The sequence below is a fragment of the Pongo abelii genome, chromosome 9 (assembly GCF_028885655.2).
Source record: "Pongo abelii isolate AG06213 chromosome 9, NHGRI_mPonAbe1-v2.0_pri, whole genome shotgun sequence".
Taxonomy (NCBI): domain Eukaryota; kingdom Metazoa; phylum Chordata; class Mammalia; order Primates; family Hominidae; genus Pongo; species Pongo abelii.
In genome coordinates, this window is record NC_071994.2 from 2,692,475 (window position 1) to 2,715,155 (window position 22,681).

The 22,681-nt window shown below is 54.4% G+C and overlaps 1 protein-coding gene and 1 long non-coding RNA gene across 2 annotated transcripts in view; one reads left to right on the forward strand and one right to left on the reverse strand.

The window, feature by feature from the left end:
* KCNQ1 (potassium voltage-gated channel subfamily Q member 1) overlaps positions 1-22,681 on the forward strand; it is a 407,444-nt gene that overhangs the window by 237,160 nt on the left and 147,603 nt on the right. The gene's annotated exons all lie outside the window — the stretch shown is intronic.
* Positions 1,194-20,617, reverse strand: LOC129048560 (uncharacterized). The gene is made up of 2 exons (XR_008510985.1): positions 18,208-20,617; positions 1,194-2,296 (listed from the first exon to the last, which is right to left on the reverse strand). It is a non-coding gene; the product is annotated as an uncharacterized LOC129048560 (long non-coding RNA).

Here is a 22,681-nt window from a genome sequence, read left to right on the forward strand (position 1 = left end):
TGAAATGCAGTGACTTGCAGTGATCCTCCTGGGGCCTTGTATAGAAGAGACCATCTCAGTTTTGTAGACCAGGAAACTGAGGCTTGGGGATAGCAGATGTTACCAGACAGAAAATGGTGGCACCTGGAGAGGTGCTCAGGTCTGTGTGGAAGAAAGGACAGGAGTCCTTCTGCCACCCAGACTGTGCATTCAGACATCTCCCTTGTGCTGTGCAGCCTTAGTTCTGCCTCCTGAGAGAGGTGACCTTCTCCCACTTCTTACAGGCAAGGCTCTTGCTAGCCTGAGGACCAGGAGCCTTCAGATTTTCTTGTTCCCAGGATATATCGCACCAACTCAGGAGGCGTGGGAATGGGCCAGCATTAGGAATGGGTATTAGCATCTGCATTAAAAGGCTCCCACTGACAGCTCATGCATTGTGATGGAATTAGAGGTGAGATACAGAGCAGGAGTCCCTGGCACCTCCAGAACCTGTCAGCCTGAGTATGGGCAATGGAGTTTTAGTTTGCAAAACCAGACACATAGAGGCCAGGTTTCCCCCGCCCAACACTAGACCACTGTGCCTGCCACTGCTGTCTGCAAATGCAGGTTCCTGGGGCTCTGGGTGGTTTGTCCAATGGCTAAGCTTTCCCCAGGAATGGGTAACTGGAAAAATGTAGGAATTACATATGATTCCATCAATGACAGTTTTCCTATTAAAACATAACTTGTTAAAGCATAGAGCTTAGTTCAGAGTAAACATTTCAAACTTCTGAGAAGAAGTAGAGATTATAACATAGAGCAAGGCTTAAAAAAGGGGTAGAAGCCCCTACCTACTGACTGGCATCACAAACACTGCCCTGAAATGCCAATTTATTTCAAATACTACTCTAGCCAACTGGGCCCTGCATCTGCTGCAAGGAACATCCCTTACTTTCCCATCTCAATACAACTGTGAAAAGCCTAGCCTGGGACTCAGGCCTTTCCTTACTCCCTCTGGTTACCTAGCTTTAGCTCTGAGGCAGCCCAGATGACGTGGGCCTCTAAGGCTGGCTGCTCTTACTCTATACCCCAAAATCCCAGCCACTAGCTTGCAGAATGGCTTTGTTGGATTCCCCTCCCTGGCCCCACACTCACTGCTACATCTCTCTTCCAAATCATAAATGCGAAAGATGGCCAAAGGTGCATGCTCTATGACACGTTTCATAGTCAGACAAAACCGGCTGACTGCTTTTACTTTTTTTTTTTTTCATTTAGAAGAATTTCCTTGGCAACTCTGTCTCTCCTTAGTCAACATCAGCTAATTTCATCCTCCCCCTTTATCAAGACATTGTTTAGAGTAAATAATTCATTAACTGGTACAGCAATTTCAGAACCCTTTCACATAGATTCTTAAGGGGACCGTTTCCCTTGAAGAATGGGGTACACCAGAGGACTTAGGAAGAGAAGCGCCCACTGGGGCTTGGTCAGACTCTGCCAGGAGACAGGCAGCTGTCTGTTAACTGACCCTACCCAGTACTTTCTGGGATTGGATTAACAAAAGGGGAGCTGGTTAGGCTGGAGCATTGCAACTCATTTCTTCCCTGCAGTCTCTCTCCTGAGGTGGCCCAGGTATGTGTTTGAGGCCTGGGACTTGCTGCCAGCATGACACAAGCTCCAGTGGGGTCCATCCCCCTGATTCCTCAGTGCCCCAGCACCACCTCTTTCATTTGAAAACATGTTCTTTTGGCAAAAAGACTATGCTCCAGAACTTTCTGGCTGAGTTCCCCTTCTATTCCTCCTATTCCGCTGTTAGGTGTTGGAAAAGCAATATATTTGATGCTTTCTCCATGTCCCATAAATGACTTTCTGACAGAGGAGAGTGACTGTCCTTTGTCTGTGGCCCCGGAGTTGAGGCTAAGCCTTCCTTGAAGAAGGAACAGGAAAGAAAGGCTTGTTGGACTTGCAGGGAGCTAGTGGCCAACTGAGCACTTGCTCGGGCGGAGGGGCCTGGAAAGAACCCAGGGTAGGTCTGCCTGGGAGAAAAGGGGTAAGGGAGGACTGCCTCCCAGCCTTCCTTCCCCACTGGTCTGGGCACATGCCAAGGCTTGAGGTCTCCTAGTCAAGGCCTCCTGTTATTGGCTTCCTCCAGGGAGTATGCTGAGACAAAAGTTTTACAGATTCTTTCACTACATCATAAGGTAGGTAAGTTTGTGTCCCTGATCCATGCAGCATGTTATCTTTGTACCTGGTAAGGAGTGAAATGGCTTCCAACTTTACGGACTGGCTGCTTTTCATTCATATCTTCTTGCCATCCCTGTCTCATGGGTGAGCACATTTCCTGGATTTAAAATGTATGGGACAGCCTGTGAGAATTACAGATTCCAGGGAAGGGCCCCTTTTGGCAAGGGGGGTCTGATGGTCACAGCTAATCAGGTGTGGAAGAAGCTGCCTGGAGAGGATCCCCATCTGCATGGAATGCCCCCTTCGTGGGGATGGCTGGACAGCTCACACACAGAGGCACTACTCAGTCCTCCCATTACCAAACTCCATGGCACACATGCCACTGTGTCTTGCCCACAAACATGCACACAGAGTATCGATCTGTCTGATGTTTCAGGGACCCAGCCATGTCATGGAGGGTACATGGGCAGGTACCATCTCTGCCTGGTACATGGGCAGGGGATAGATGTGTTTCCATGGGTCTCCTTCACATAGAATTGTCACCTGAATAAGAAGCCCTTATCCAGAAACCCAGTGCAACTCCCATCTCACAGGCCACCAGCAAGTTGCTCACATCCAGACAGGAGACGCTAGTCCTACAGGTGCAGTGGGAGGATCTGCAGATGACTACAGCTCTTGGCCCTTCCATACAGCACGTGACAGGAAGCTAGGAGGGTTGCAGCTGGCTGTTGCCATTCCACTCAGGGTTGAGGGGACAAGCCCACACAGGTACCAGAAGCTCAGGGGTCCCATGTGGACTTCAGGCCTTCGGTCTGGGACACCAGGGAGGGTGCTCTGACAGTCCGCCCAAATGGCCAGCAGGCAGGCATCCTCCCAGGTGGCAGTGAGAAAGGGCCCTGCACAGTCAGCGTTCCTGAGAATGCGATTCCTACTAGAACGAGCCTGTTTCCCAGGCTGCCTCCTGCTTCATCCAGGACTCAGACCACAACTAGACTAGGGAAGAACTTGTTCTCCACGGATGAGCCTGACCAAGTTCTGGGCCCACTCTCCCATCCTCCTGCTGGGTCACACGGATGAGGCCTGTATACTCTGGGCCTCAGACTCCACACCAAGGAGAGTCAGGGGGGCTCACTCTAAGCCCCACCAGCTCGCACCATCTGATGGGGCAGGGGCAGGGGAGGGACAGGGCCAGCATTGAGTAGGCCTGAGTTGATGGCAAAGTGTAGGCCTTTGCCCTGTCTCGCCCCCTTGCTTGGGGTTTGCTTCACCTCTCTGAGAGCACAGCAATACCTACTCATCCTGCCCAAAACCCTGCTCCAACCTCGCTGTGTGACCTTTAGGCCTTGGGATAGCACACAGCAAACGTCTGCCACCCCAGTACTGCCACTGGCTTGGGAGGCCAGACCACAGACCACACTAGTGTCACCTGGCCTGTCCCACCTTTTCCAAGCTGGAGGAGGAGTATGCTCACTTGGGCTTATCAGCAGAGCCAGGGTACCCCAACCCCTGACTGGGATATTGTGGATACCTATGCCCAGAGCCCCTCCACTGCCAAGTTTCCACAACTGTTTTGAAATAATTCCCAACAGATACCCCCACCCTCACCCAGTGTTGTGTCTCACTCCCGTCACGGAAATGACAGCTCCCAGCCCTGGGCAGTGTGCTCCTGCAAGGACAGCTGTGGTGACTAGAATGGCAGCTTGGCTACTAGCACTTTTCACATGAGCGTGGCTGCCTTCAGACCCAGGCTGCACAGAGCATGGCTGCTGGATCAAATGTGGGTCCCAGTTGGATGACAAACCCATGTTCAAGGCTGGGAAGTCCTACTCGGCCCCACTTCTACCCAGTACCAGTAGCTTTCAACTGTAAATGTGCATCCCCTGTGATGCGCTATGATGCACAAGCAGCCCCTGCTCACCCCTAAAGAGCAGCAAAAGTAACTCAGAGCCATTGTCCCCTCTGGCCAGAAGCCCTGGTTTGTGTCTGCCCAGTGACCAGCCTGAAGATAGAGGCAACCCAATCCAGGTCCATGCAGGTCTCCGTGATGCAGAGCATGCCCAGCTTACCATCCTGATGCAAAGGCAAGGACAACACTGGGCCCTGACTTGCTAAGACGGGAGCAAGAGCTTAGGGCTAAAACTCAGCAGTCCCAGCTCTGGGGGACAGGGACCCAAAAAGTGATGCAAGATATCCTGAGTTGGGTGTGACAAGTACACCTTGACACACAACTGCACAGGGAGGGGAGGAATCTGAGCCAGCTTCCTCCTCAAAGCACAGAAGTCTGCCAAAAGCCCAGGCTGGATAGGGAGCATCGCAGTGTTGGGACATGTGCAATTTTCACTCAGCCAGCATCACAACCAGCTCCGGGCTTCTCTCCTCTGGCCTCCCACCTTGCAGCTTTGAGATCCCAGGCCTCTCAGGGCTCTGGCTGAGGGTTGTGAGCCAGAGGCTAAGGTAGCCAGGTCTGCCTTGGGCTGTCACTCAGGGCTGAGCTCTGCTGAAGGATCTGGGAGGTCAGTAGGCACCTGTGTCTACCCAGCTGTCCATACAGATCCCTGCCTGCACAGGAGCTGCTGCAGCATTTCAATAGGGCCATCCCAGGCACCCTAGGATTTGAGACCAGCCTCCTCTGTATGGTCCCTTCCCTGGTGCACCTACCACAGCCCACTCTGATGACCCCCTGTCAAGGAGGTGTGACTGAGAAGGGAAGGGGCAGAGATCCCTTCTCCATTCCTCTCAGGCCCCTGTAAAAATTGGGACCTGTCCTTGCCAGCCAGGTCTCAGGGAGCTCAGGGTTCAGTGTTGGAATGGGTCTGGGCCCAGATTTCAAGCCAGTAACCAGCAAATCATGGGGAGACTGAGAAGAGGAGCCCCCTAGCAGGCCTAACCACACCCCTAAGCCACCCAGCCTGGCCCCCCTCCTCTGCCCCAACTGGCTCCAGGCCAAACTCTGGTTCCTGAGGAGCCTCAAAGGCTGGACTTGGGGTGTCCCGCGGAAATCCTGGTGGGATGGAAAATCCCCAGCAGTTGTGAGGCTGCACTTCTCCCACCCGCTGTGGGTCAGCCAGGCCGCTGCTTCCTGCTTCCCTTTGATGTCTCCTCGTGTGAGGGAGGGGTCAGCACCCCTCTAGGCTTGGGCAGGCACACACTCCACTCAGCTGCAGCCATGGAGTTGGTGCTTCTAGGGCCTGGGTATGCTGGAGTCAGGCAGGGGACCTGGTGGGGGTGGGGAGACAGGCTGAGGTGGAAAGACCCCACGCAGCTCCCCAGGCCTGTACAGACAGCTCCCAAGCAAGGGGGCAGGAGGGGCTGCACTGAGCCCACCAAAGGTTGTAGCCACTCATACAAGGCTGTTTGATCTGAGAGGGAGGCGCCATGACCTCTGTTTAGACAAGGAAAATGAAGACTCTGGAAAATCTAAGCACGTTACACACACAGCTTCCATGGGGGTCTTCCTCTCGTGTCTGGGGAACTTCCCCGTAGAAGTTTCAATAACTGCCATCCTTTGCTGATCCTCTGTGTAGGCACTGGGCCCCAGCCCCTGCCTGTGCCATCACTATTTCACAGGAGAACACCACACTGAGGCTCTGCCTCTGGTTGCCCTGCTCTGGGTGATGAGGTAGAGGTCACACAGCCAGGCCAGTGGCCCTAGTGTCAAGGTTCCACACCACAGCTGCATAGCAGCCAGTGCTCGCTCGTTGAGGCCAGGCACTCATCTTGTGCTGTGCCTGGGTGAGCTCTGGACCTGCCTCCTAACCCTAGGGCTGCCTGCTTTGTTTATTTCCACACACCACGTGCCTAGGCCCAGCTGGGGCTGGCATACAAATTGGGTGGCCCGGCTCTGAGCTGCTGCTGGGTACTGTGGCAGTTTCCACCTATACCACACCTATATACTTGCCCTCCCCCACACACAACCCACCTGGCCCCACAAAGAGAGATGGCACTCCAGGTGGAGAGGGCTGGGCCAGAGGTCATGCAGCAAGGTCAGGCTGGAAGCTGAGGTGGGGCTAGGGCCACCCCACACAGGCCTCTCTCACAGGCTGTTCCCCCACTGGGCCTAGGGCTCTGAGAGTAGGGGTCTGATCTGGAGAGCAGGGGAGCCTGCAGGTCCCTGGGTTGGAATCCTGGAGTCCTGGGCTGCAGGGTTTTGAGGGGCAGTTACCTCCTCCACCCCAGTGGCATATCCGGCCTGGAAGTTGGGTAGTCTGGCCCAAGGCCTGCCCTGGTGTGAAAGCCTGAGACCGTAAGGAGAGCTACAGGTGGCTCAAGGGCCTGCCCCTCCTCCTTTTCTGTGCAAACAGCTCAGCTTGCTGACTTTGATGCAGTGGTTTAGGCCAAGCTTTGAAGTCAGCCCTTGGAGGATGTTCCTATCAGCCTTTGCACAGATATCTCCCACTCCAACCCTAAGACTCAATGCCACCTCAGGACTGCCCCTATCCACAGAGCTTGAGGCCTTTAGGTCAGCCTTGGGAAGAGGTGCCTGAGTGGGGTAGAAGAAGCCCACTCTTGGGAAATGGGGAGCATAGGGGAGGAGGAAGACACTGCCTTGGAATGACACTCCCAGAGACCTCTGCTCTGCCTACCTGCATTCTGCTGAAAGTTTTGGGTCACCTTGTTTTATGGTCCCTGTCCCAGCATGAAGCACAGAATGAACGATGTGGAAATCTGTTAGCAGTGGTGTCGTCTAGATTCTCAAGCATCCAGGTATTTTAGGAACAAAACAAGCCAGCAAGTGCAGAGGTCACATAGCCTCCTGAGAGGGCCAGGGCAGAGTGAGTAGCTGCAGGGGCAGCTGCCCTTTGCACCTGGGCCAAGAGTGCCAGAGACTTAGTCTCATTTGTTTACAGGAGACTGATGGGTTCCTGAGCAGCCTAGGAGGGGAGGGGAAGCACTGCGTTCTCAGTGTGGTGCTTGGCCCTCCCAGGTGCCTGGTTGTGGCCTGCCACTTAGCACCCACCCCTGCCTATCCAGCCCCTTCCCTGGGGAAGGTTCCTAACTGCTCCAACCTCTGGTACTCCCAGGCTGCCTCACCCGACGATGACAGTGACTAGCCTCAGAGCTTGGCTGCTTGGAAGACCTTTGCCCAAGCAGAGAACTGGTGAGGAAGGTGAGCCTTCCAAGGGCCAGCCCTGCCTCTTCTCCCCTCTCTTAGCCTGCTTCTGTCTGGGCTGAAGGCACAGCAGGGACAATCACTCTTCCAGGGTTAGAACTGGGGGAGCAGGGACAAAAGCTGGCAGCCCTCCTCAGCATGACAGGATGTGGAAGGCTGGTCTCTCCAGAGACTGGGCTAAACTCTGTTGTGTCAAGTGTCCGGTGACCTCAAGCAAGTCATTCCATGTGGCTGAGCTGCTCTTTGCTGCATCTGCACGTATGTGTAGTGTCTTCCTCCCTGTAGGATTGTCACAAGGATTAAATGATGTCAAGTCTGAGGCTGCCCTGCAGCTGCTGTTTCAACTACTTGGCATGGAACATGTGCCAGACCAAAAGAGCTATCTCTCTCCCTGCGAAAAGCTGGGGTCCTGGGAGCTAGAGCTGGGTAAGCTAAGAGCAGAGGCTGGGTCCTGGGAACAGCCACTGGGCCCAGTCGGTGGGGGGTCTCAGCACCTATCACAAAGAAAGTGCCACTGGGCCTAGGGAAGGACAAGAAGTAACATGTCAATGATGAGACAGAACCCACCTCCTGGCAGGGAGTGGGGCACATGTATGTACATGTTCATATATGTGTCAGAATGCATATTTGTCAGTGTATGTGTGTCAGTGCACATAGGTATAGGGGCTGTCTCTCAGAATTCCTGAGGGTTTTCCATTTGATCCCAGTGGTTGAAGATGGAGTATGATCCCAAATCCCTTAGGTGGATGTGGCCTGGCAGGGGGTCAGCAGGAGGGAGCTCCCTGTCTCCTTGGCTTCCAGCTTCCAGGCTTTGGCACTCCCACTGTTAGGAACAGGTATCTTTAGGAGTGTAAGCCACTGTTTCCATCTGGGTTTTGTCATGTGTAGGTCCCAGCTGCTTTAAGCCAACCTTAAAGGTTCATTTGGGAGTCACGGGTATGTGTCAACAAAAGCCCACCAGACCATCAATGAAGTGGGCAAAAGCTCTGGGTGAAGTCTTGGCTCAGGTATCAGGATATGCTGGGTGAGGGAAATAATGGAGGAACCTTTGTTCTAGATGCCTGCAGATTCCTGACAACAGTAGGGGTGGAGGATGTGCAGACCTAGTGCAGAGTCTGTGCTGGCCTCTGGCCTCTCACAGCCTTGGGAGGGGTGCTCAGAGCTCAGCTGTGTTTAAAAATTAGCAAGTGGAGGAGTTAGAGGATCTGCAGTTAACCCCTTGAGTCTCGGAAGGCTGTTTGAGCCACTAATCAGGAAGGAGAGATGACAAGAAAAAGGCGATCTCTTGCCTCTGAGCTGCAATCCACTGCACTTACAGTGACCACCCATCCTGACATCTTTGGCTCAGGCCTCTGGGTCCGGGCATAGAAGCCCAGGAATTGCTGTCTGTGGGGAGTCCACTGAAGCTCCCTGCCCCCACTGAGTCTCTGATGTTGACAGCCTCTTTGTTTTTTCATCTCAGCCTATTCAAGGCCATTTTTCAGCTTGCTTGGCTTTGCATTAAAGTTGGGGGGATTTCTCTATCCTTGTGAGGTTATGAAATACCTCAGCAAGGACGAGGCCTCCCTGAGGCAGTCAGCCGAGCTTGTTCCCTGCATGTACTGTGGGGAGGTCCTCTTTACCACCACAGTTCCAAGGGTGAAACAGAGAACCAGGTGGGGAAGGGGTCTCTCCCCATCTGTCCAGGGGAAAGGCAGCCCACAGGGAGCCACACAGGCAGGGGACATTCCACTAGGGCCATTTGCAGGCCAGTGGCCATCCACTGCCAGCAATCAGAGAATCACAAGCACTGGATCCAGTGTGACCTCTGCCAGGACCATGACCCCTAGGTCCTCTTTTCCATCCCTCCAGTTCTCCTGGCTTTCTTGCCATCTCTCTGGCTCTATCCTCAGTCTCCTTGGCAGGTTTTCCCTTCTGGCGTGGCTACTAAATGCCAGTGACTTTCTCTATGCAAGCCATTTCCCTAAGCTGTTCCCTCAGCACCAAGGGCTTCCAGACCACCTGTGATGCCCTGACCCCCCAAATGTCGCTCCAACCCAGCCAGACCCACATTCCAGTCACCTGCCCCCACCTCCTCTCCACAGCCTCCATCATTTTATAGCCCACTCTACTGAAGGCCCCTGTCTGTCACCCATCCTTTCAGTGGCACAAGCCAGAAGTTCTGGGGTCATTTCCGATACACCCGCTTCCTCACCACCTGCATCAAGCCCATCACCAAGCCAGGCTTACTTCACCCATCCATAGTTCTAGAGGTTCCCTGCTTCCCTCCATCCCTATTGCCACTGTCCTGATAGACCACCATTTCTCTGTACTGCAGGCACCTCCTAACTGGCATTCTCACATCCCCGCCCCATTCCAATCAATTATCTACTCAGTGGACAGAAATCCTTTCAAAGTTTAGAGACCTGTGGGTCTTGCTTAATGCTGCAGCTGCTTTTCTGGTAGTTCAGATGCTTGGCTTCTTTCCATCCCAGGTGCTCACGGGCTCCCTACCACCAGAGGGCCCTTGGCCTGCCCCTGCCACTTTCCCCAAGGGAGTTTTCTCAGACCCCAGGCTAGTTCCAGTGGGTTCCTGCTATACACCTTCTGTGCTCCCAGGCCTCAGCACTCCCCTCAGGGTGCAAATGGTCCTTCAACATTAGTTAGTCTTTCTCCCCTTTGTCCACAAACCCTCGGAGGGTAGGCAGGTCCCTGCTCCTATCAAATCCCTCCCTCTGGGCCAGGGTCTAGTACCTGGTGAGTGTTTGACAAATATTTCTTGAATGACTGCATCCCTAAAATGAGGCAATGATCATTCCCCTGCCTGTTAGACATAATTCACTGCCTGGGAAGGCACTGTGCTGTGTAGATGCAGCAAGCTGGCTAAAATCAACTGTAGCATGGCCTACGTCTCAAGCAGGTTGTGGTGCCCATACGCTCAATAATGAGGCCCACTGAACTCTCCTGGTTCTCAGAAGCCTCATAAGCAAGCACACTCAGTGAAGGAACAGGAAGTCCTTTCTGGAGTAGGGGGAGAGAAAGGCATCCAGTTAGCCATACAGGGGAATGGCTCCTTACTCTCTAAGAGTCATTTGCTCCAAGACTACTTTCTGTCACATCACCAGATAGCCCTCAGTCTGCACTCTATGATCCACTCATGAATATCTGGTCTGGCTCTGCGTTCCAGTCAGGCCCTTTTCTGAGAGGACCACAAGTCATAGCCCAGGGCTACCTGTACAGCTACCAGTCTTAACAACTCAGATGCACGCCCTCCACAACTGCTCTTAGCACCCGCAGGCCTGGGCCCTCTCTCCCTGCCCTGAAGCCAGCCAGACCCTGGGTGGGGGCTGAGTCTGGCCAAGCAGCAGTGTGTGGAGCTGGGCCTGGGCCTAAGCTGGGAATAAGCTTGTTTTGCCAGGCGCTGGCCCCCCATCGAGTCCCCATTCTCTAATGCTAATTGCTACAATTAGCAGGAGAAAGGCCTTTTAGATCCATTTCTTCTCCTGGCTGAGGCCCGGGCTGCTAGGGAGGTTGAACCCAAGGCTTTTCGGAGGAGCAGGGAGTCTTCCATAAATGAGGCCACATTTAAATTGCAAACAAGAGCCTCGCCCAGCCGTACGAAAGGCTCTGGGAGAAAGGCTTTTAGTTCCGCAGACAGAGCAGCCAGAGACTGGGTGCGCTCTAGCCTCCTGGGCCTTCCTGGCTGGTCTGACTGGAACCCTGGGTTATCCAGGCTCCTGCCAGTAACCTGGACATGCTGGGGCCGGCCAGTTCAGAGGAGCATGGCACAGGCTGATAAAGGCACCGGAAGGAAAGGCAGTATTAGAGGCCACCCCTTGCCCTCCCATCCAGGCCTGCTCTGAGAGAAACCCTTCTCGTCCTCCTCCTGGAGTGTACTGCAAACCTGGATCTGGTATCCGCCGAGAACCACTCATTCATCAGTCTGCACTAACTGGAGAAGGTGAGCAGGCCCAGCCCGGCCTCTCTAGGCCACCTCCAACTTGGTCAAGCCACAGGTGCCCATGCCATAGATGGCTGAGGGACTGCAGCTGAAACGTAGTTCCAACTAAACCTCTGGGTGGCAACCCATAGGTTGTGGGACTGGAAGTGCTTGCCAAACTCAAATTATACTGCTGACCAGGGAAGAGGGTACTCTGATTGGCCAGGCCTGGGCCAGGGTCTTTCTCACAGAGGTGGTGAGGCTATAGGTGTTAGATGTGGCAGGATGCAAGCCAGGGCCTGCTGCCTTTAAAGAGCCAGAGCAGAGACACCATCCCAGTCCCAAGAGCTGGTCTAAGGAAGTGGTTGTCATCTGCAGTGCCCCCCAGGGGACATATGGCAATATCTGGAGACATTTTTGGCTATCACAACTATGGGAGAATTACTAATATCTACTAGGTAGAGACGAGGCAGGGTGCTAAACATCTTACAATATAAATGACAGCCCCTCACAACAAAGATACATCCTGTCCCAAGCATTACCAGTGTGGTTGGCTAAGAAACCCTGGTTGCAAGGGGTCAGATTTTGACATGCTATTTGCTTTCTCACTGAGTTGTGAAAATGGATGCACACTTTCCTGGCCTGGCCTCTTCCTTCATTCAATAAATGAATGAAACCATTCAACAGAAATCTGTGACACACCCACCATGTGCAGACCCTATACAGAAGACAGATATGCTCTCTTGGGGCCTCCCTTCCGGTAGAAGAGATAGGCAGCCAACAAATAAGTAGATGCCTAGAAAAGCGTAGCCTGTGCTTTGCAGAGACTTGAAATGTAGTCCTCAGCTAGTGAGTGACTGAAAGGGATGACAGATACGGCAGGTCAGAGCAAAATTTCCTGTGAGATTTAAATAAGAAGGAATTGTCAAGGGAAGATCACCAGAAAAGACAAGCCAGGCAGAGGTGGTGAAGGCCTTGGGGCAGGAGGGATACTTGGCAGATTTAACAAAGAAGAAGAAGGCTGGCAGAGCCAAAGCTCAGTGAGGGAGGACAGTGGTCAGAGAGGTAAGCAGGGCAGGTCTTGTAAAAACCTGACGGAATTTGAATTTTATTTCCTAGAAATAGAAGCCACTAGAGGGTATCTGGCAGGAGAGTCATGGAGGCACATTCATTCGTTCGTTCTTGGCTTTTGGGACTCTGCACAGAGCTGATCACAGCCCTCAGCCTATGAAACACTGTCACCCTGTAAGGGTCTGCATAAAGTCGCTGCTCTCTTCCTCTCCATGCTTTTCCACTTCATCTCTATCCTCTATCCTTGCTCTCCTCCCTACACAAACAGCTGCTCCAGGGTAATTTATTTATATCATTGTGTGTGTGTGCACTCACGAGCACTCCCTAGTACTGCGTGTCTGGGTGGTGTGTAATTTTAATTTAAATACACAGTCATGTACTGAGGCCCTCGTTCTGTTTGGCATTTGTGTCACTCAGCACTGTGTTTCCACACGTCTCTATCTTGTGAAGTGTACATCTAGTCCCCTGCTCCTAACCACAGTGACCAGCTCCAACTGCCCACCCCTATGGGCCACGCTGCCCTGAGCATGCACACACACAGCCTCTCGTTGTTCTGGGTGAGAACTGCTCCAGCATGTTTACTTAGGAGGGAAACTGCTGGGCCACAGGTATAAAATATTTTATTTGAGGAAGAAGTGTTGGCCAGCTCTTCAGAACGTCTGTGCCTGTCTCCGTCCCCACCTGCAGCACACAGGGAGACTTGTTCCCTGCCTTCTGCCAACACTTGGCCTTATCCTACTTTCTAACGCTTCTATGAAGAATAGCTGTTGCTTTCATTTACATTTCTCTGATAACTGATTAGCTTGGGCAAATTTTCATCTGTTTGTTAACCCTCCTGCAAACTGGCAATCTTCCTACCTTTTTCTTAATGATTTGTGGTGCTTTCTGGTATATTTTAGCTGTTGTTCCCTCCTCAGCTTTGTTTCAAATTATCTTGTAACTAGTCATGGCAAAGTTAAATTCATGAGTGTAAAAGTGAAAAACGCAAATCGTTTCCTTAGTATTATTATGAAAACAGTCCTGACCCTTGCCATGATGGATTTATTTAACAGAAATCCTTAATCCATAATCATTAATGCATTCAAGTTCATACATTTTAGTCTTGAGGTTTGTGCTTTCTGGATCCTGTTTAAGAACCCCACGGCCACCCTGGCCCTGGAGATTATTCATTTTTTCTACTATTAAACAAATGGCAACTACCTTTTGCTTTCAAATCTTTAGTCCATTTGGAGCCTACTTTTCCTAGGGGCTCAGTTAGGAATCCATATTCCTATTCCTCCATTTTAGGGCTGGCTTTCCAACATCATCTTCTGAACAGTCCCCACTGATATGTGGTGCCACCTTTATCACATGTCCCCTTCCTCTAGACTTGGAGTTACCTCTGAGCTCTCTTGTGGGCCTCTGTCACCACACCGCTCTGATTGCTGAAGCTTGGCGTGTGCCCTGGTATCTGCCAGCAGAAGTCCTCTGCTCTCCTTTTCAAAAGTTCAGTTGGCATTTACAAATATTTTTCTTCCACATACATTTTAGAATATGTTTGTTAAATTACTCAAGCCCTCCAACTGGAAGTTTGAGTGGAGTCCTATTGAACTTACAGATTTGGAAAATCCTGACGTCATTCTAATGCCAAGTTGCCCCACTCAAGAAAATAAAATGTCTCTGCATATGGAAAGATCTCCCTCTATATCCTCCAATAGAGTTTTAAAATTTTTTCCATAAAAGTCATGGTCTTTATTAATTCCTAGACTGATATAAATTTTGTTGCTATTCTGATTGCTGTCCTAATCTCTGTTATGCTTTTTTTTTTAGTCAGTTGCCATTGGCATAAAGAAATGTGGTTTGTTTTTGTTTTTTGTTTTGAGTACACTGATCTTATATCCAAAACCTCTCTGAAATCTGAAATCTCTCTTTAGTTGTAAGTTCCTTAATTTTTTTTTCCATGTAGCCCAGTAATTTTCAAAGTGTAGTATAGGGATTCCAGAGAGTCCCCCAGACCCTTTCAGGAAAGGTCAAAAACATTTTCATAATAATACTCAGACATTATTTGCCTTTTCTTTCATTCTCACAAAGATAAAGAGTTTTCCAGAGGCAGCACACCATGACCCCACTGGAATATGTGCTTGTATAGTTCTGCTTTAAACATTTCTTAGTTTTAACTTCTAAGATGGTAACTATCAATAGATAGAATCTCTATCAAGAAAAGCCCTTTGGGGGTTTCAATAACTTTTAAGAATACAACAAGTCGTAACACCAAAATGTTTGAGAACCTTTATGGAGACCATCAATCCTATGAGCTACACTAAGTTTTATCACTTCCTACCCGATCCTCACATCTCCATTTCTTTTTCTTGTATTAGGGTATGGCCAGGATGACATCCTTGGCCTACTCCTTATCTTAAAGAGAATGATACATTTTTAATTTCTCTATCAAGTTTACTGAAAAGTTAAGTTTTGGTTTATAACTTGTATCAAGTTGAAGAAGTTCCTCTCTAGTCCTGGCTTGCTAAGTGGTGTCCTCCACTACCCCAAAATCACACATAGGCGTTAAACTTTATCACATCATTTTTTCTGCCTCTATTGAGAGAACCATATGGTTTTTCTCCTGTAGCCTCTTAATGTGAATTACATGGATAAAGTTTCTGATATTGGATCATCTTTGCATTCCTAAGAGAAATCCCACTTGTTTAAGAATTGTTGTTTAATATATATTATTGGATTCAGTTAGCTAGCATTGTACACGGAACTTCTGCATCTACATTCGTAAGGGAAATTCTTTATAGTTTTCTTGTGCTGTCTATCTGAATTTGGACATGCTCTGATTCGCAATTTTAAAAAATCCCTCTAGCTGGAGCATAAATCCTGAAACAGACCCACTTTTCTCCTCAGCATGTTAGGAAACACATTAAAATACAACCATAATCAAGCAACTCAATCCTTAAATTTTTCTCCTAGTGAGTATCTGGAAAACAGGTGCAGAAATGGATCATTTGAGACACCATAGAAATCTGGTTAATCCTGCCTGCCTGCTTTCCTTCAAGTACTGACTGAGTAAGGCTGTGTATCAGGCTCTTGGCTGGTTACAGAGCAGGCAGCAGAAAACAAAACAGAGTTCCTCCCTGGGAGCTTTTGGTCTAGCAAGAGGGGCACCACAGTAAAGAAAGAACTGGTAAATGCACATCAAATGTGGATATTATCAGGAAAGTTTTTATACTTTGTGATAATCTAAGACAGAACTATTCTACCTGGATGAATTATTCTCTTTTATACCCAGAACAGTTCTGTGAGAAGGCACTCTTACCCCCAATTTTATAGAAAAGGCTATTTGACCTGCTCAGGGACCACAGTGGGGCACTGGGATCTGAACATAGTGGTGGCCCTTCAAGCCTACTACCCAGACTGAGACCACCATCCAATCAACTCTCATCTCCAATATGACCAAGACTTCTACCACTACCTCTCACCTGGCAGGTGATCACCACCCCCAACTCAGACTGTAACCTTTACTTCGCCCCCTAGTTCCTGACTCAGAATCCCCACCTAGATGCAGAACTTCGACTTCAATTCCTGACTCCCATACCCCACTCAGACCTCTAACCCCAATCCCAATCTCTTAACTCAGAGCCCCGCATTCAGAACCTCTACCCAAAGACAGACTCCAGACCCTAACTCCAGTCGCCAACTCGGACCTCCCTTGGATCTCAACTCAGAGCCATGATGCAGACTCCAGACAGGGATTCAGGTCCCCAACTCAGACTCCCGATCCTCTGTCCCTAATGAGGCCCAACCTAAAACCACCATGCGGACTCCAGACCTGGACTGACTGGGACCCCAACTACTCAGATCCCAACTCAGGCAAACTCCCAGCCAGGATGTGGACCCTAGACCCGAATTCTGATCCCAACTAGGATACCTAACTCAGAACCACAACGGGGATTCCCAACTCCGATCCTAATTCGGGCCCTGACTCAGAACCACTAAGTGGATTTCCGACTCCGGTCCCAATTCGGGCTTTGACTCAAAACCACAACATGGATTCCCAACTTCCATCCCAATAGCGCGGACTCAGAACCACGATGCGGATTCCAGACTCCAATCCCAATTCAGCCCACTCTGAACCACCATGAGAACTATAGACCTGGAATCCGATTCTTGGGACGCGGCCAGGAACTTGGACCTGGACCCTGGCCACGCTGTCCATCAGGTGCAGATGGGAGCGCACTGCCCAGGCCAGGCTGTACTGCTGACGCCTGTGATCTGGGACGGCCGCGGGGCACACAGCTCACCTCAGCAACGCCAGTGATCACCCGTCCCGCGCCGTCCGCCCAGTTCCGTGCTGACCGTGTTCAAACCCTCCCAGAGAGATGGGGAGGGCCGCGCTGAGGAGCCGCCAGGGAGAACCCCGCTGAGGAGCCCCAGAGAGTCGCGCTGAGGAGCTCCTGGGGAAAACCGAGCTGAGGAGCCCCAAGGAGAACCGCGCGGAGGAGAATCGTGCTGAGGAGCCCCCGGGGAGAACCGAACCGTGGCGAGGAGTCCCAGGGGAGAACCGCGCCGAGGAGCCCCGGGGAAAACCGCGTCGAGGAGCCCCGGGGGAGAACCGCGCCGAGGAGCCCCGGGGAGAACCGCGCCGAGGAGCCCCGGGGGAGAACCGCGCCGAGGAGCCCTGGGGGAGAACCGCGCCGAGGAGCCCTGGGGGAGAACCGCGCCGAGGAGCCCCGGGGAGAACCGCGCTTAGGAGCCCCGGGGAGAACCGCGCCGAGGAGCCCCGGGGGAGAACCGCGCTTAGGAGCCCCGGGGAGAACCGCGCCGAGGAGCCCCTGGAAGAGCGCCATGCCGAGGAGCCCCGGGGAGAACCGCGCCGAGGAGCCCCGGGGAGAACCGCGCCGAGGAGCCCCGGGGGAGAACCGCGCCGAGGAGCCCCGGGGGAGAACCGCGCCGAGGAGCCCCCGGAGAACCGCGCCGAGGAGCCCCCGGAGAACCGCGCCGAGGAGCCCCCGGAGAACCGCGCCGAGGAGCCCCGGGGGAGAACCGCGCCGAGGAGCCCCGGGGGAGAACCGCGCCGAGGAGCCCCGGGGGAGAACCGCGCCGAGGAGCCCCGGGGAGAACCGCGCCGAGGAGCCCCCGGAGAACCGCGCCGAGGAGCCCCGGGGGAGAACCGCGCCGAGGAGCCCCGGGGAGAACCGCGCCGAGGAGCCCCGGGGAGAACCGCGCCGAGGAGCCCCGGGGAGAACCGCGCTGAGGAGCCCCTGGAAGAGCGCCACGCTGAGGAGCCCCGGGGAGAACCGCGCCGAGGAGCCCCCGGAGAACCGCGCCGAGGAGCCCCGGGGAGAACCGCGCCGAGGAGCCCCGGGGGAGAACCGCGCTGAGGAGCCCTGGGGGAGAACCGCGCCGAGGAGCCCCGGGGAGAACCGCGCTTAGGAGCCCCGGGGAGAACCGCGCCGAGGAGCCCCGGGGGAGAACCGCGCTTAGGAGCCCCGGGGAGAACCGCGCCGAGGAGCCCCTGGAAGAGCGCCATGCCGAGGAGCCCCGGGGAGAACCGCGCCGAGGAGCCCCGGGGAGAACCGCGCCGAGGAGCCCCGGGGGAGAACCGCGCCGAGGAGCCCCGGGGGAGAACCGCGCCGAGGAGCCCCCGGAGAACCGCGCCGAGGAGCCCCCGGAGAACCGCGCCGAGGAGCCCCCGGAGAACCGCGCCGAGGAGCCCCGGGGGAGAACCGCGCCGAGGAGCCCCGGGGGAGAACCGCGCCGAGGAGCCCCGGGGAGAACCGCGCTGAGGAGCCCCTGGAAGAGCGCCACGCTGAGGAGCCCCGGGGAGAACCGCGCCGAGGAGCCCCCGGAGAACCGCGCCGAGGAGCCCCGGGGAGAACCGCGCCGAGGAGCCCCGGGGAGAACCGCGCTGAGGAGCCCCTGGAAGAGCGCCACGCTGAGGAGCCCCGGGGAGAACCGCGCTGAGGAGCCCCGAGGAGAACCTCACCGAGGGGCGCGCCGGGGAGAACCACGATGACGGACGCACCGGGGAGGACCGCGCTGAGGGGCGCACCCGGAGAATCGCGCTGAGGAACCCCGGGGAGAGCCACGCTGAGGGGCGCCCTGGCAGGATCTTGCTGAGGAGCTTCCTGGAGGTCCGTGCTGAGGCGACGCGGCGACCGTTCTGCCTGGAGACTGCTGCAGCGCTCCGACTGCCCCCGGCGGCTGACGTGGCGACCACCCCCCACCTGCTGATTGGGCGGCAGCAGGGGAAGGCTTGCGGCGGGCCGCTGCACGGATTGGCTGGGTGCGGAAAGTGATGTGCCGTGTCCTATCATTGGCCGAAAGGGTCTGGTTTTGATGCCACCCGGGCTCAGATTGGCCCAGCGGGTCCAGTGCCGCGTGAGGCACTGGCTGGGTGAGAGGTGGCGCGAGCCACCGCCCTCCCTGCCCCCACCCGTCGTCCCTGGGCACCACCGGGGGCTGGGGCCGGGGCCAGCGCCAGCCTCAGCGTTGGCATCGCCGGGGTGAGCCGGAGACACGGGCCAGTTCTCTGCGTGATGTGTTCACCACCCCGGGGTGACCGCGTGAGGACAGCGGCCGCACTCCGACGCTGCTGTGGGCCCTCGGTGTGGAGGCCTGTGGGCGTCCAGGCCACGCCCGAGACCAGCCCCTCCGCCGGCGCCGCTGCAGCGACCCTCGAACCGGGGCGAGGTGTCTACCGCCGTAGCACCGGGTGCGGGAGGCGTTTTCCCCCCTCGCAGGCGGTCCATGCAGGGCATCGGGATGTTCTGAAGCCCCCACTGCTGTGCCTGGAACACCCGTGTGTGCCGCTCACCCCTGAGGACTTGGGACCTCAGGGGGTGAGTGGCAGGGGTGGCCGGGACATGCCAGGCCACCCACCTGGCAAAGGGCAGCGCCGAGGGCGCCCCGTGCCTGCCAGCGCCCGGCCGGGCCCGCCCTGCCCACCTCCCATCCCCCACCCGGGCGTGACACTTGACCGCGTCTGCTGGCCCCTCCCCTTGTCCGTTCCCTCCGCGCCGCTGGCGCGCGCCTTCTGAATGCCAAGCATTGCCATAAACTCTGGGGACAAAAGCCTGGGTCACAAAAGTCCCTTCTAGAAGCTCACACCCTGAGGCTTCCCTGGCAAGGCTGGGGGCAGTTTGGCCCTTCCATGTGGACTGCAAAAACAGTGTTGGAATGCAGGACTCTGGATATGTTCTCGAAAGTTGTTACAACCCCAACCCAGGGTTGACCTCAAACACAGGAGGAAGGGGGAGGTTGGAGCCAGCCAAGCGAGCCAGCCGTCCCCCCACCAAGGCACGCAAGGAGGCCATTCATCTTCACTGCCTCTGCCGAAAATATATGTCTACGGGAGAGCCAGGAATCTCTCTCCAAGGGTGACAGGGTTGGGGGTTTTGTTGTTCTTCAGCCCAGAAGAGAAAGAGAAAATGGTGTCATTTTTTCAGGCAGCAAGTGATTCCTTTCTGGCCTTCAGCAAGGCGCCCAGATGAGTCCACTCCCTGCCTCCTGCTCAGCCCACAGGCAGTCTGGGCACAAGTGACATGTCCCCTGGGCGCCTGTCCCTTCGCACTGGCCCAGGGAGGTCATGTGTCTGATCAGAGGGCGCAGCCCACCCTCACCACCTAGCTTGGGAGGTTTTTGTCATCTGCCTGTTCGAGAGGCAGCTGTGCAACCAGTGCCGTCACTCAGAGCCAGTGCTCAGGTGCACCCCAGACTCAGGGTTTCATGCTGTAATGTCACTGTCTTGAAATTCTTGATAGTTATTATCTTTGAACTTGTGTTTTAGAAGTGAAGTCTGAGGGGAAAATGGAGCTTGGAACTTCAGCTCCCAAGTGGCTTTCCCACCTTCCTGCCTCCTCAGGACAGATTATCAGCTGCCTGTCTGCCTGCTTCCTCTCTGCCAAGCCTCTCTCTTGACATCCAAAGGATCACAACTCCCACTCGGTGACCACTATTATTCTCTGCCCCTGACCAAAAAGAGCAGGGAAGGGCTGGGGTCCTGACCCTGGCCTGGACTCTGCAATGCAGAGATACCTACAAGTCTCATTTCCCCGCCTGTAGGATGGAGGTGATGCTGACAGCCTCTTGGATCCGTTGAGATAGGAAACGAGAGAGATTATGTCAGAAGACAGGGTCAGGAATGTTGAGTTGAGCATGGCCTCAGGCCCCTGTCCTGCTCCTTCTTGCTGCTTGGGGTGCAGCTCAATTCCAGCCTCACTGTGGCCCCCAGGCCTCCTCTGGCCTTCCTCAGCCTTCCTCAGGAGGCCAGAATCGTCCCCTGGTCACCCTGCCTGCATGACCATTTCTACCTCCCCGGGAGGTCAGGGGAGCAGGAGCCCAGGTCTTCAGAGTCATTTCACAGATTTCACCAGAATAAAAGTCCTACTCATGTGGGGTTTACATTCTGGTGGGAAAGACAGATTTTTGAAATGTGGCCATTTTTCTTTGGGCCTTTGTTAGCTGCATCAGATGGAGGTGCCCTGGTGGACTCCCTCAGTCCTCGCTCTTGGACACAGAGCTGTCTCCCAACCTTTGTTGTTGTTTTATCCAAGGATGTTGAACACAGGCTGAAAAGCTTCCTAAATCAATTTCACTTAAAATGGTGTCCACCCTCCTACTGAAGAGTGACAAAGGGTGTTGGTTAGGATTTTTATCTTGAAAACTGATTTGTAAAATCTTGAAGATTGAGCTTATTTGGTCTTACACTTAACAAAACTGTGGGTTCTAATTGTGGGCCTGGATGGGGACACATCTTACAAGTAGCTGATTCGTTCATACAGATTTTCATGTTCTGGGCTTGCCTCTGCCCTCTACCTAACCCTGGAACCTCAGACCCCAAGCTCCTGGGCACTTGGATTTTTCCCTGACAAACTTCCCTGCTGTGATATTCCGTGGTCACCTCACCTTGTGTGCTTGTGTGAGGTCTCCCTGAGTTTACTCTTAACAGTGGGGTTGCCAGGCCAAGGAGCCTGTCACTATTGTTTGTGACCAGCTCACCAGACGTCAGGAAGGACAGTTCTGAGTCCTGTGTCCTCTGCTCCTCACCCCCTCGCCACACACGGGGCGCCGTCAATCAGCCAGCGCCGCCTGCCAGCCCAGCGCACCTGTTGTGTGCCCCCACTCCCGCCTCTTCTAGTCCTTTGGGGGAAGAGTGGAGAGGAAAACAGGCCGAGACTGAGAGGGGTTTGTTGTCTCATCGGGCGACAAGAGACACGTGGGAATTGGCTAGAGAAGCATGTGAGGCTGGGCGGACTCCAGGCCAGCCCCAGAGGCAGATTGGGGCTGCCAGGCAGGCTGGGAGGTGAGCCCAGGGCTGGCCTTGGGCACCATGGCAGAATTCTGGGAGGGGGCTGCAGTCATGGCCAGCTCCCTTTCTGAATTGTTCTGTGGATTGTGGAAGGCTTTGAGATTTGGTGCCTGCACCTTGTCACCTTCTTGGGACTCAAGGCTGCAGGGGTGGGTGTGAGACAGAGAGCCTGGGCACCTGGTGGCCACTCCCTGACCTCCCCATGTGACAGAGGGCAGGTCCCACTCTCCTTTTGCGTCTGGTTTGCCTCATCTGTACATGGTAGGGGCTGAGCTAACGTTCCTTGCACTCCCGCCAGCTTTATTCTTTGGGGTTCAAAAGGTTCCCTTGCAAGCCTGTGCACCCGAGAGCATGCACGCACACACGCACACACACACGCACACGCACGCACACGCACACGCACGCATACACGCACGCACGCACGCATGCACTCATGCACGCACGCACACACGCACGCACACACGCACTCACAGCTGAAGAGAATTAGGCTCAAAACGTCCACTCGGCTTTTCTCTTGATTCCAAGGTATTTAGAGTGGGGGTGGGGGATTAGGGGAGGAAGTTGCTGAGCTAATTCTTTTGCATTTGCCAACACAGAAGTGCAGATGGGGCCCAGAGCCCCGGCCGTGTCCCAGGGGAAACACCAGTCCTCTTCTGCAGTGCAAGGCAGGAGAAAGAACTGCTGTGGGAGCCCCTCACCCAAGCAGCAGGATGTGTGGCAGGCCCTGGCCAAGGGGTTCTGTGGGCCTCAATTCTCTCCCTACTCTGCCCCCACCCTCGGAGTCTAAGGGTGGAGCCATTTGCAGACCCAGCCAGGTTCCCAAGCTGCTGCTTCCCTCGGAAGCCGAGAGGCCCAGGGCCACGTGGCCGCCTCCGCAGTTCCTCTGAAGAAAGGCCCCACCCCACCCTGCTCTCAGGAGTGGACAGGAACATGGGGGAGTGGGGATGGTTAGGACCTCAGGGTTATCCCTGAGTGGCTGATGCATTGCCAGGAAGCCTGCTCTTAAGGTCAGCCCTTGCAGTTGGCACTCTGTGGCCCTTCCTCAGTCCCGTTCGGGGAGGCTTTTTGCATGCATTGGTGCACACAGCCACCACTGCAGCTGTCCTGGGTAAGGGCTCTGTGATCCTGCAACCCCCACCTTCTTCCTTCA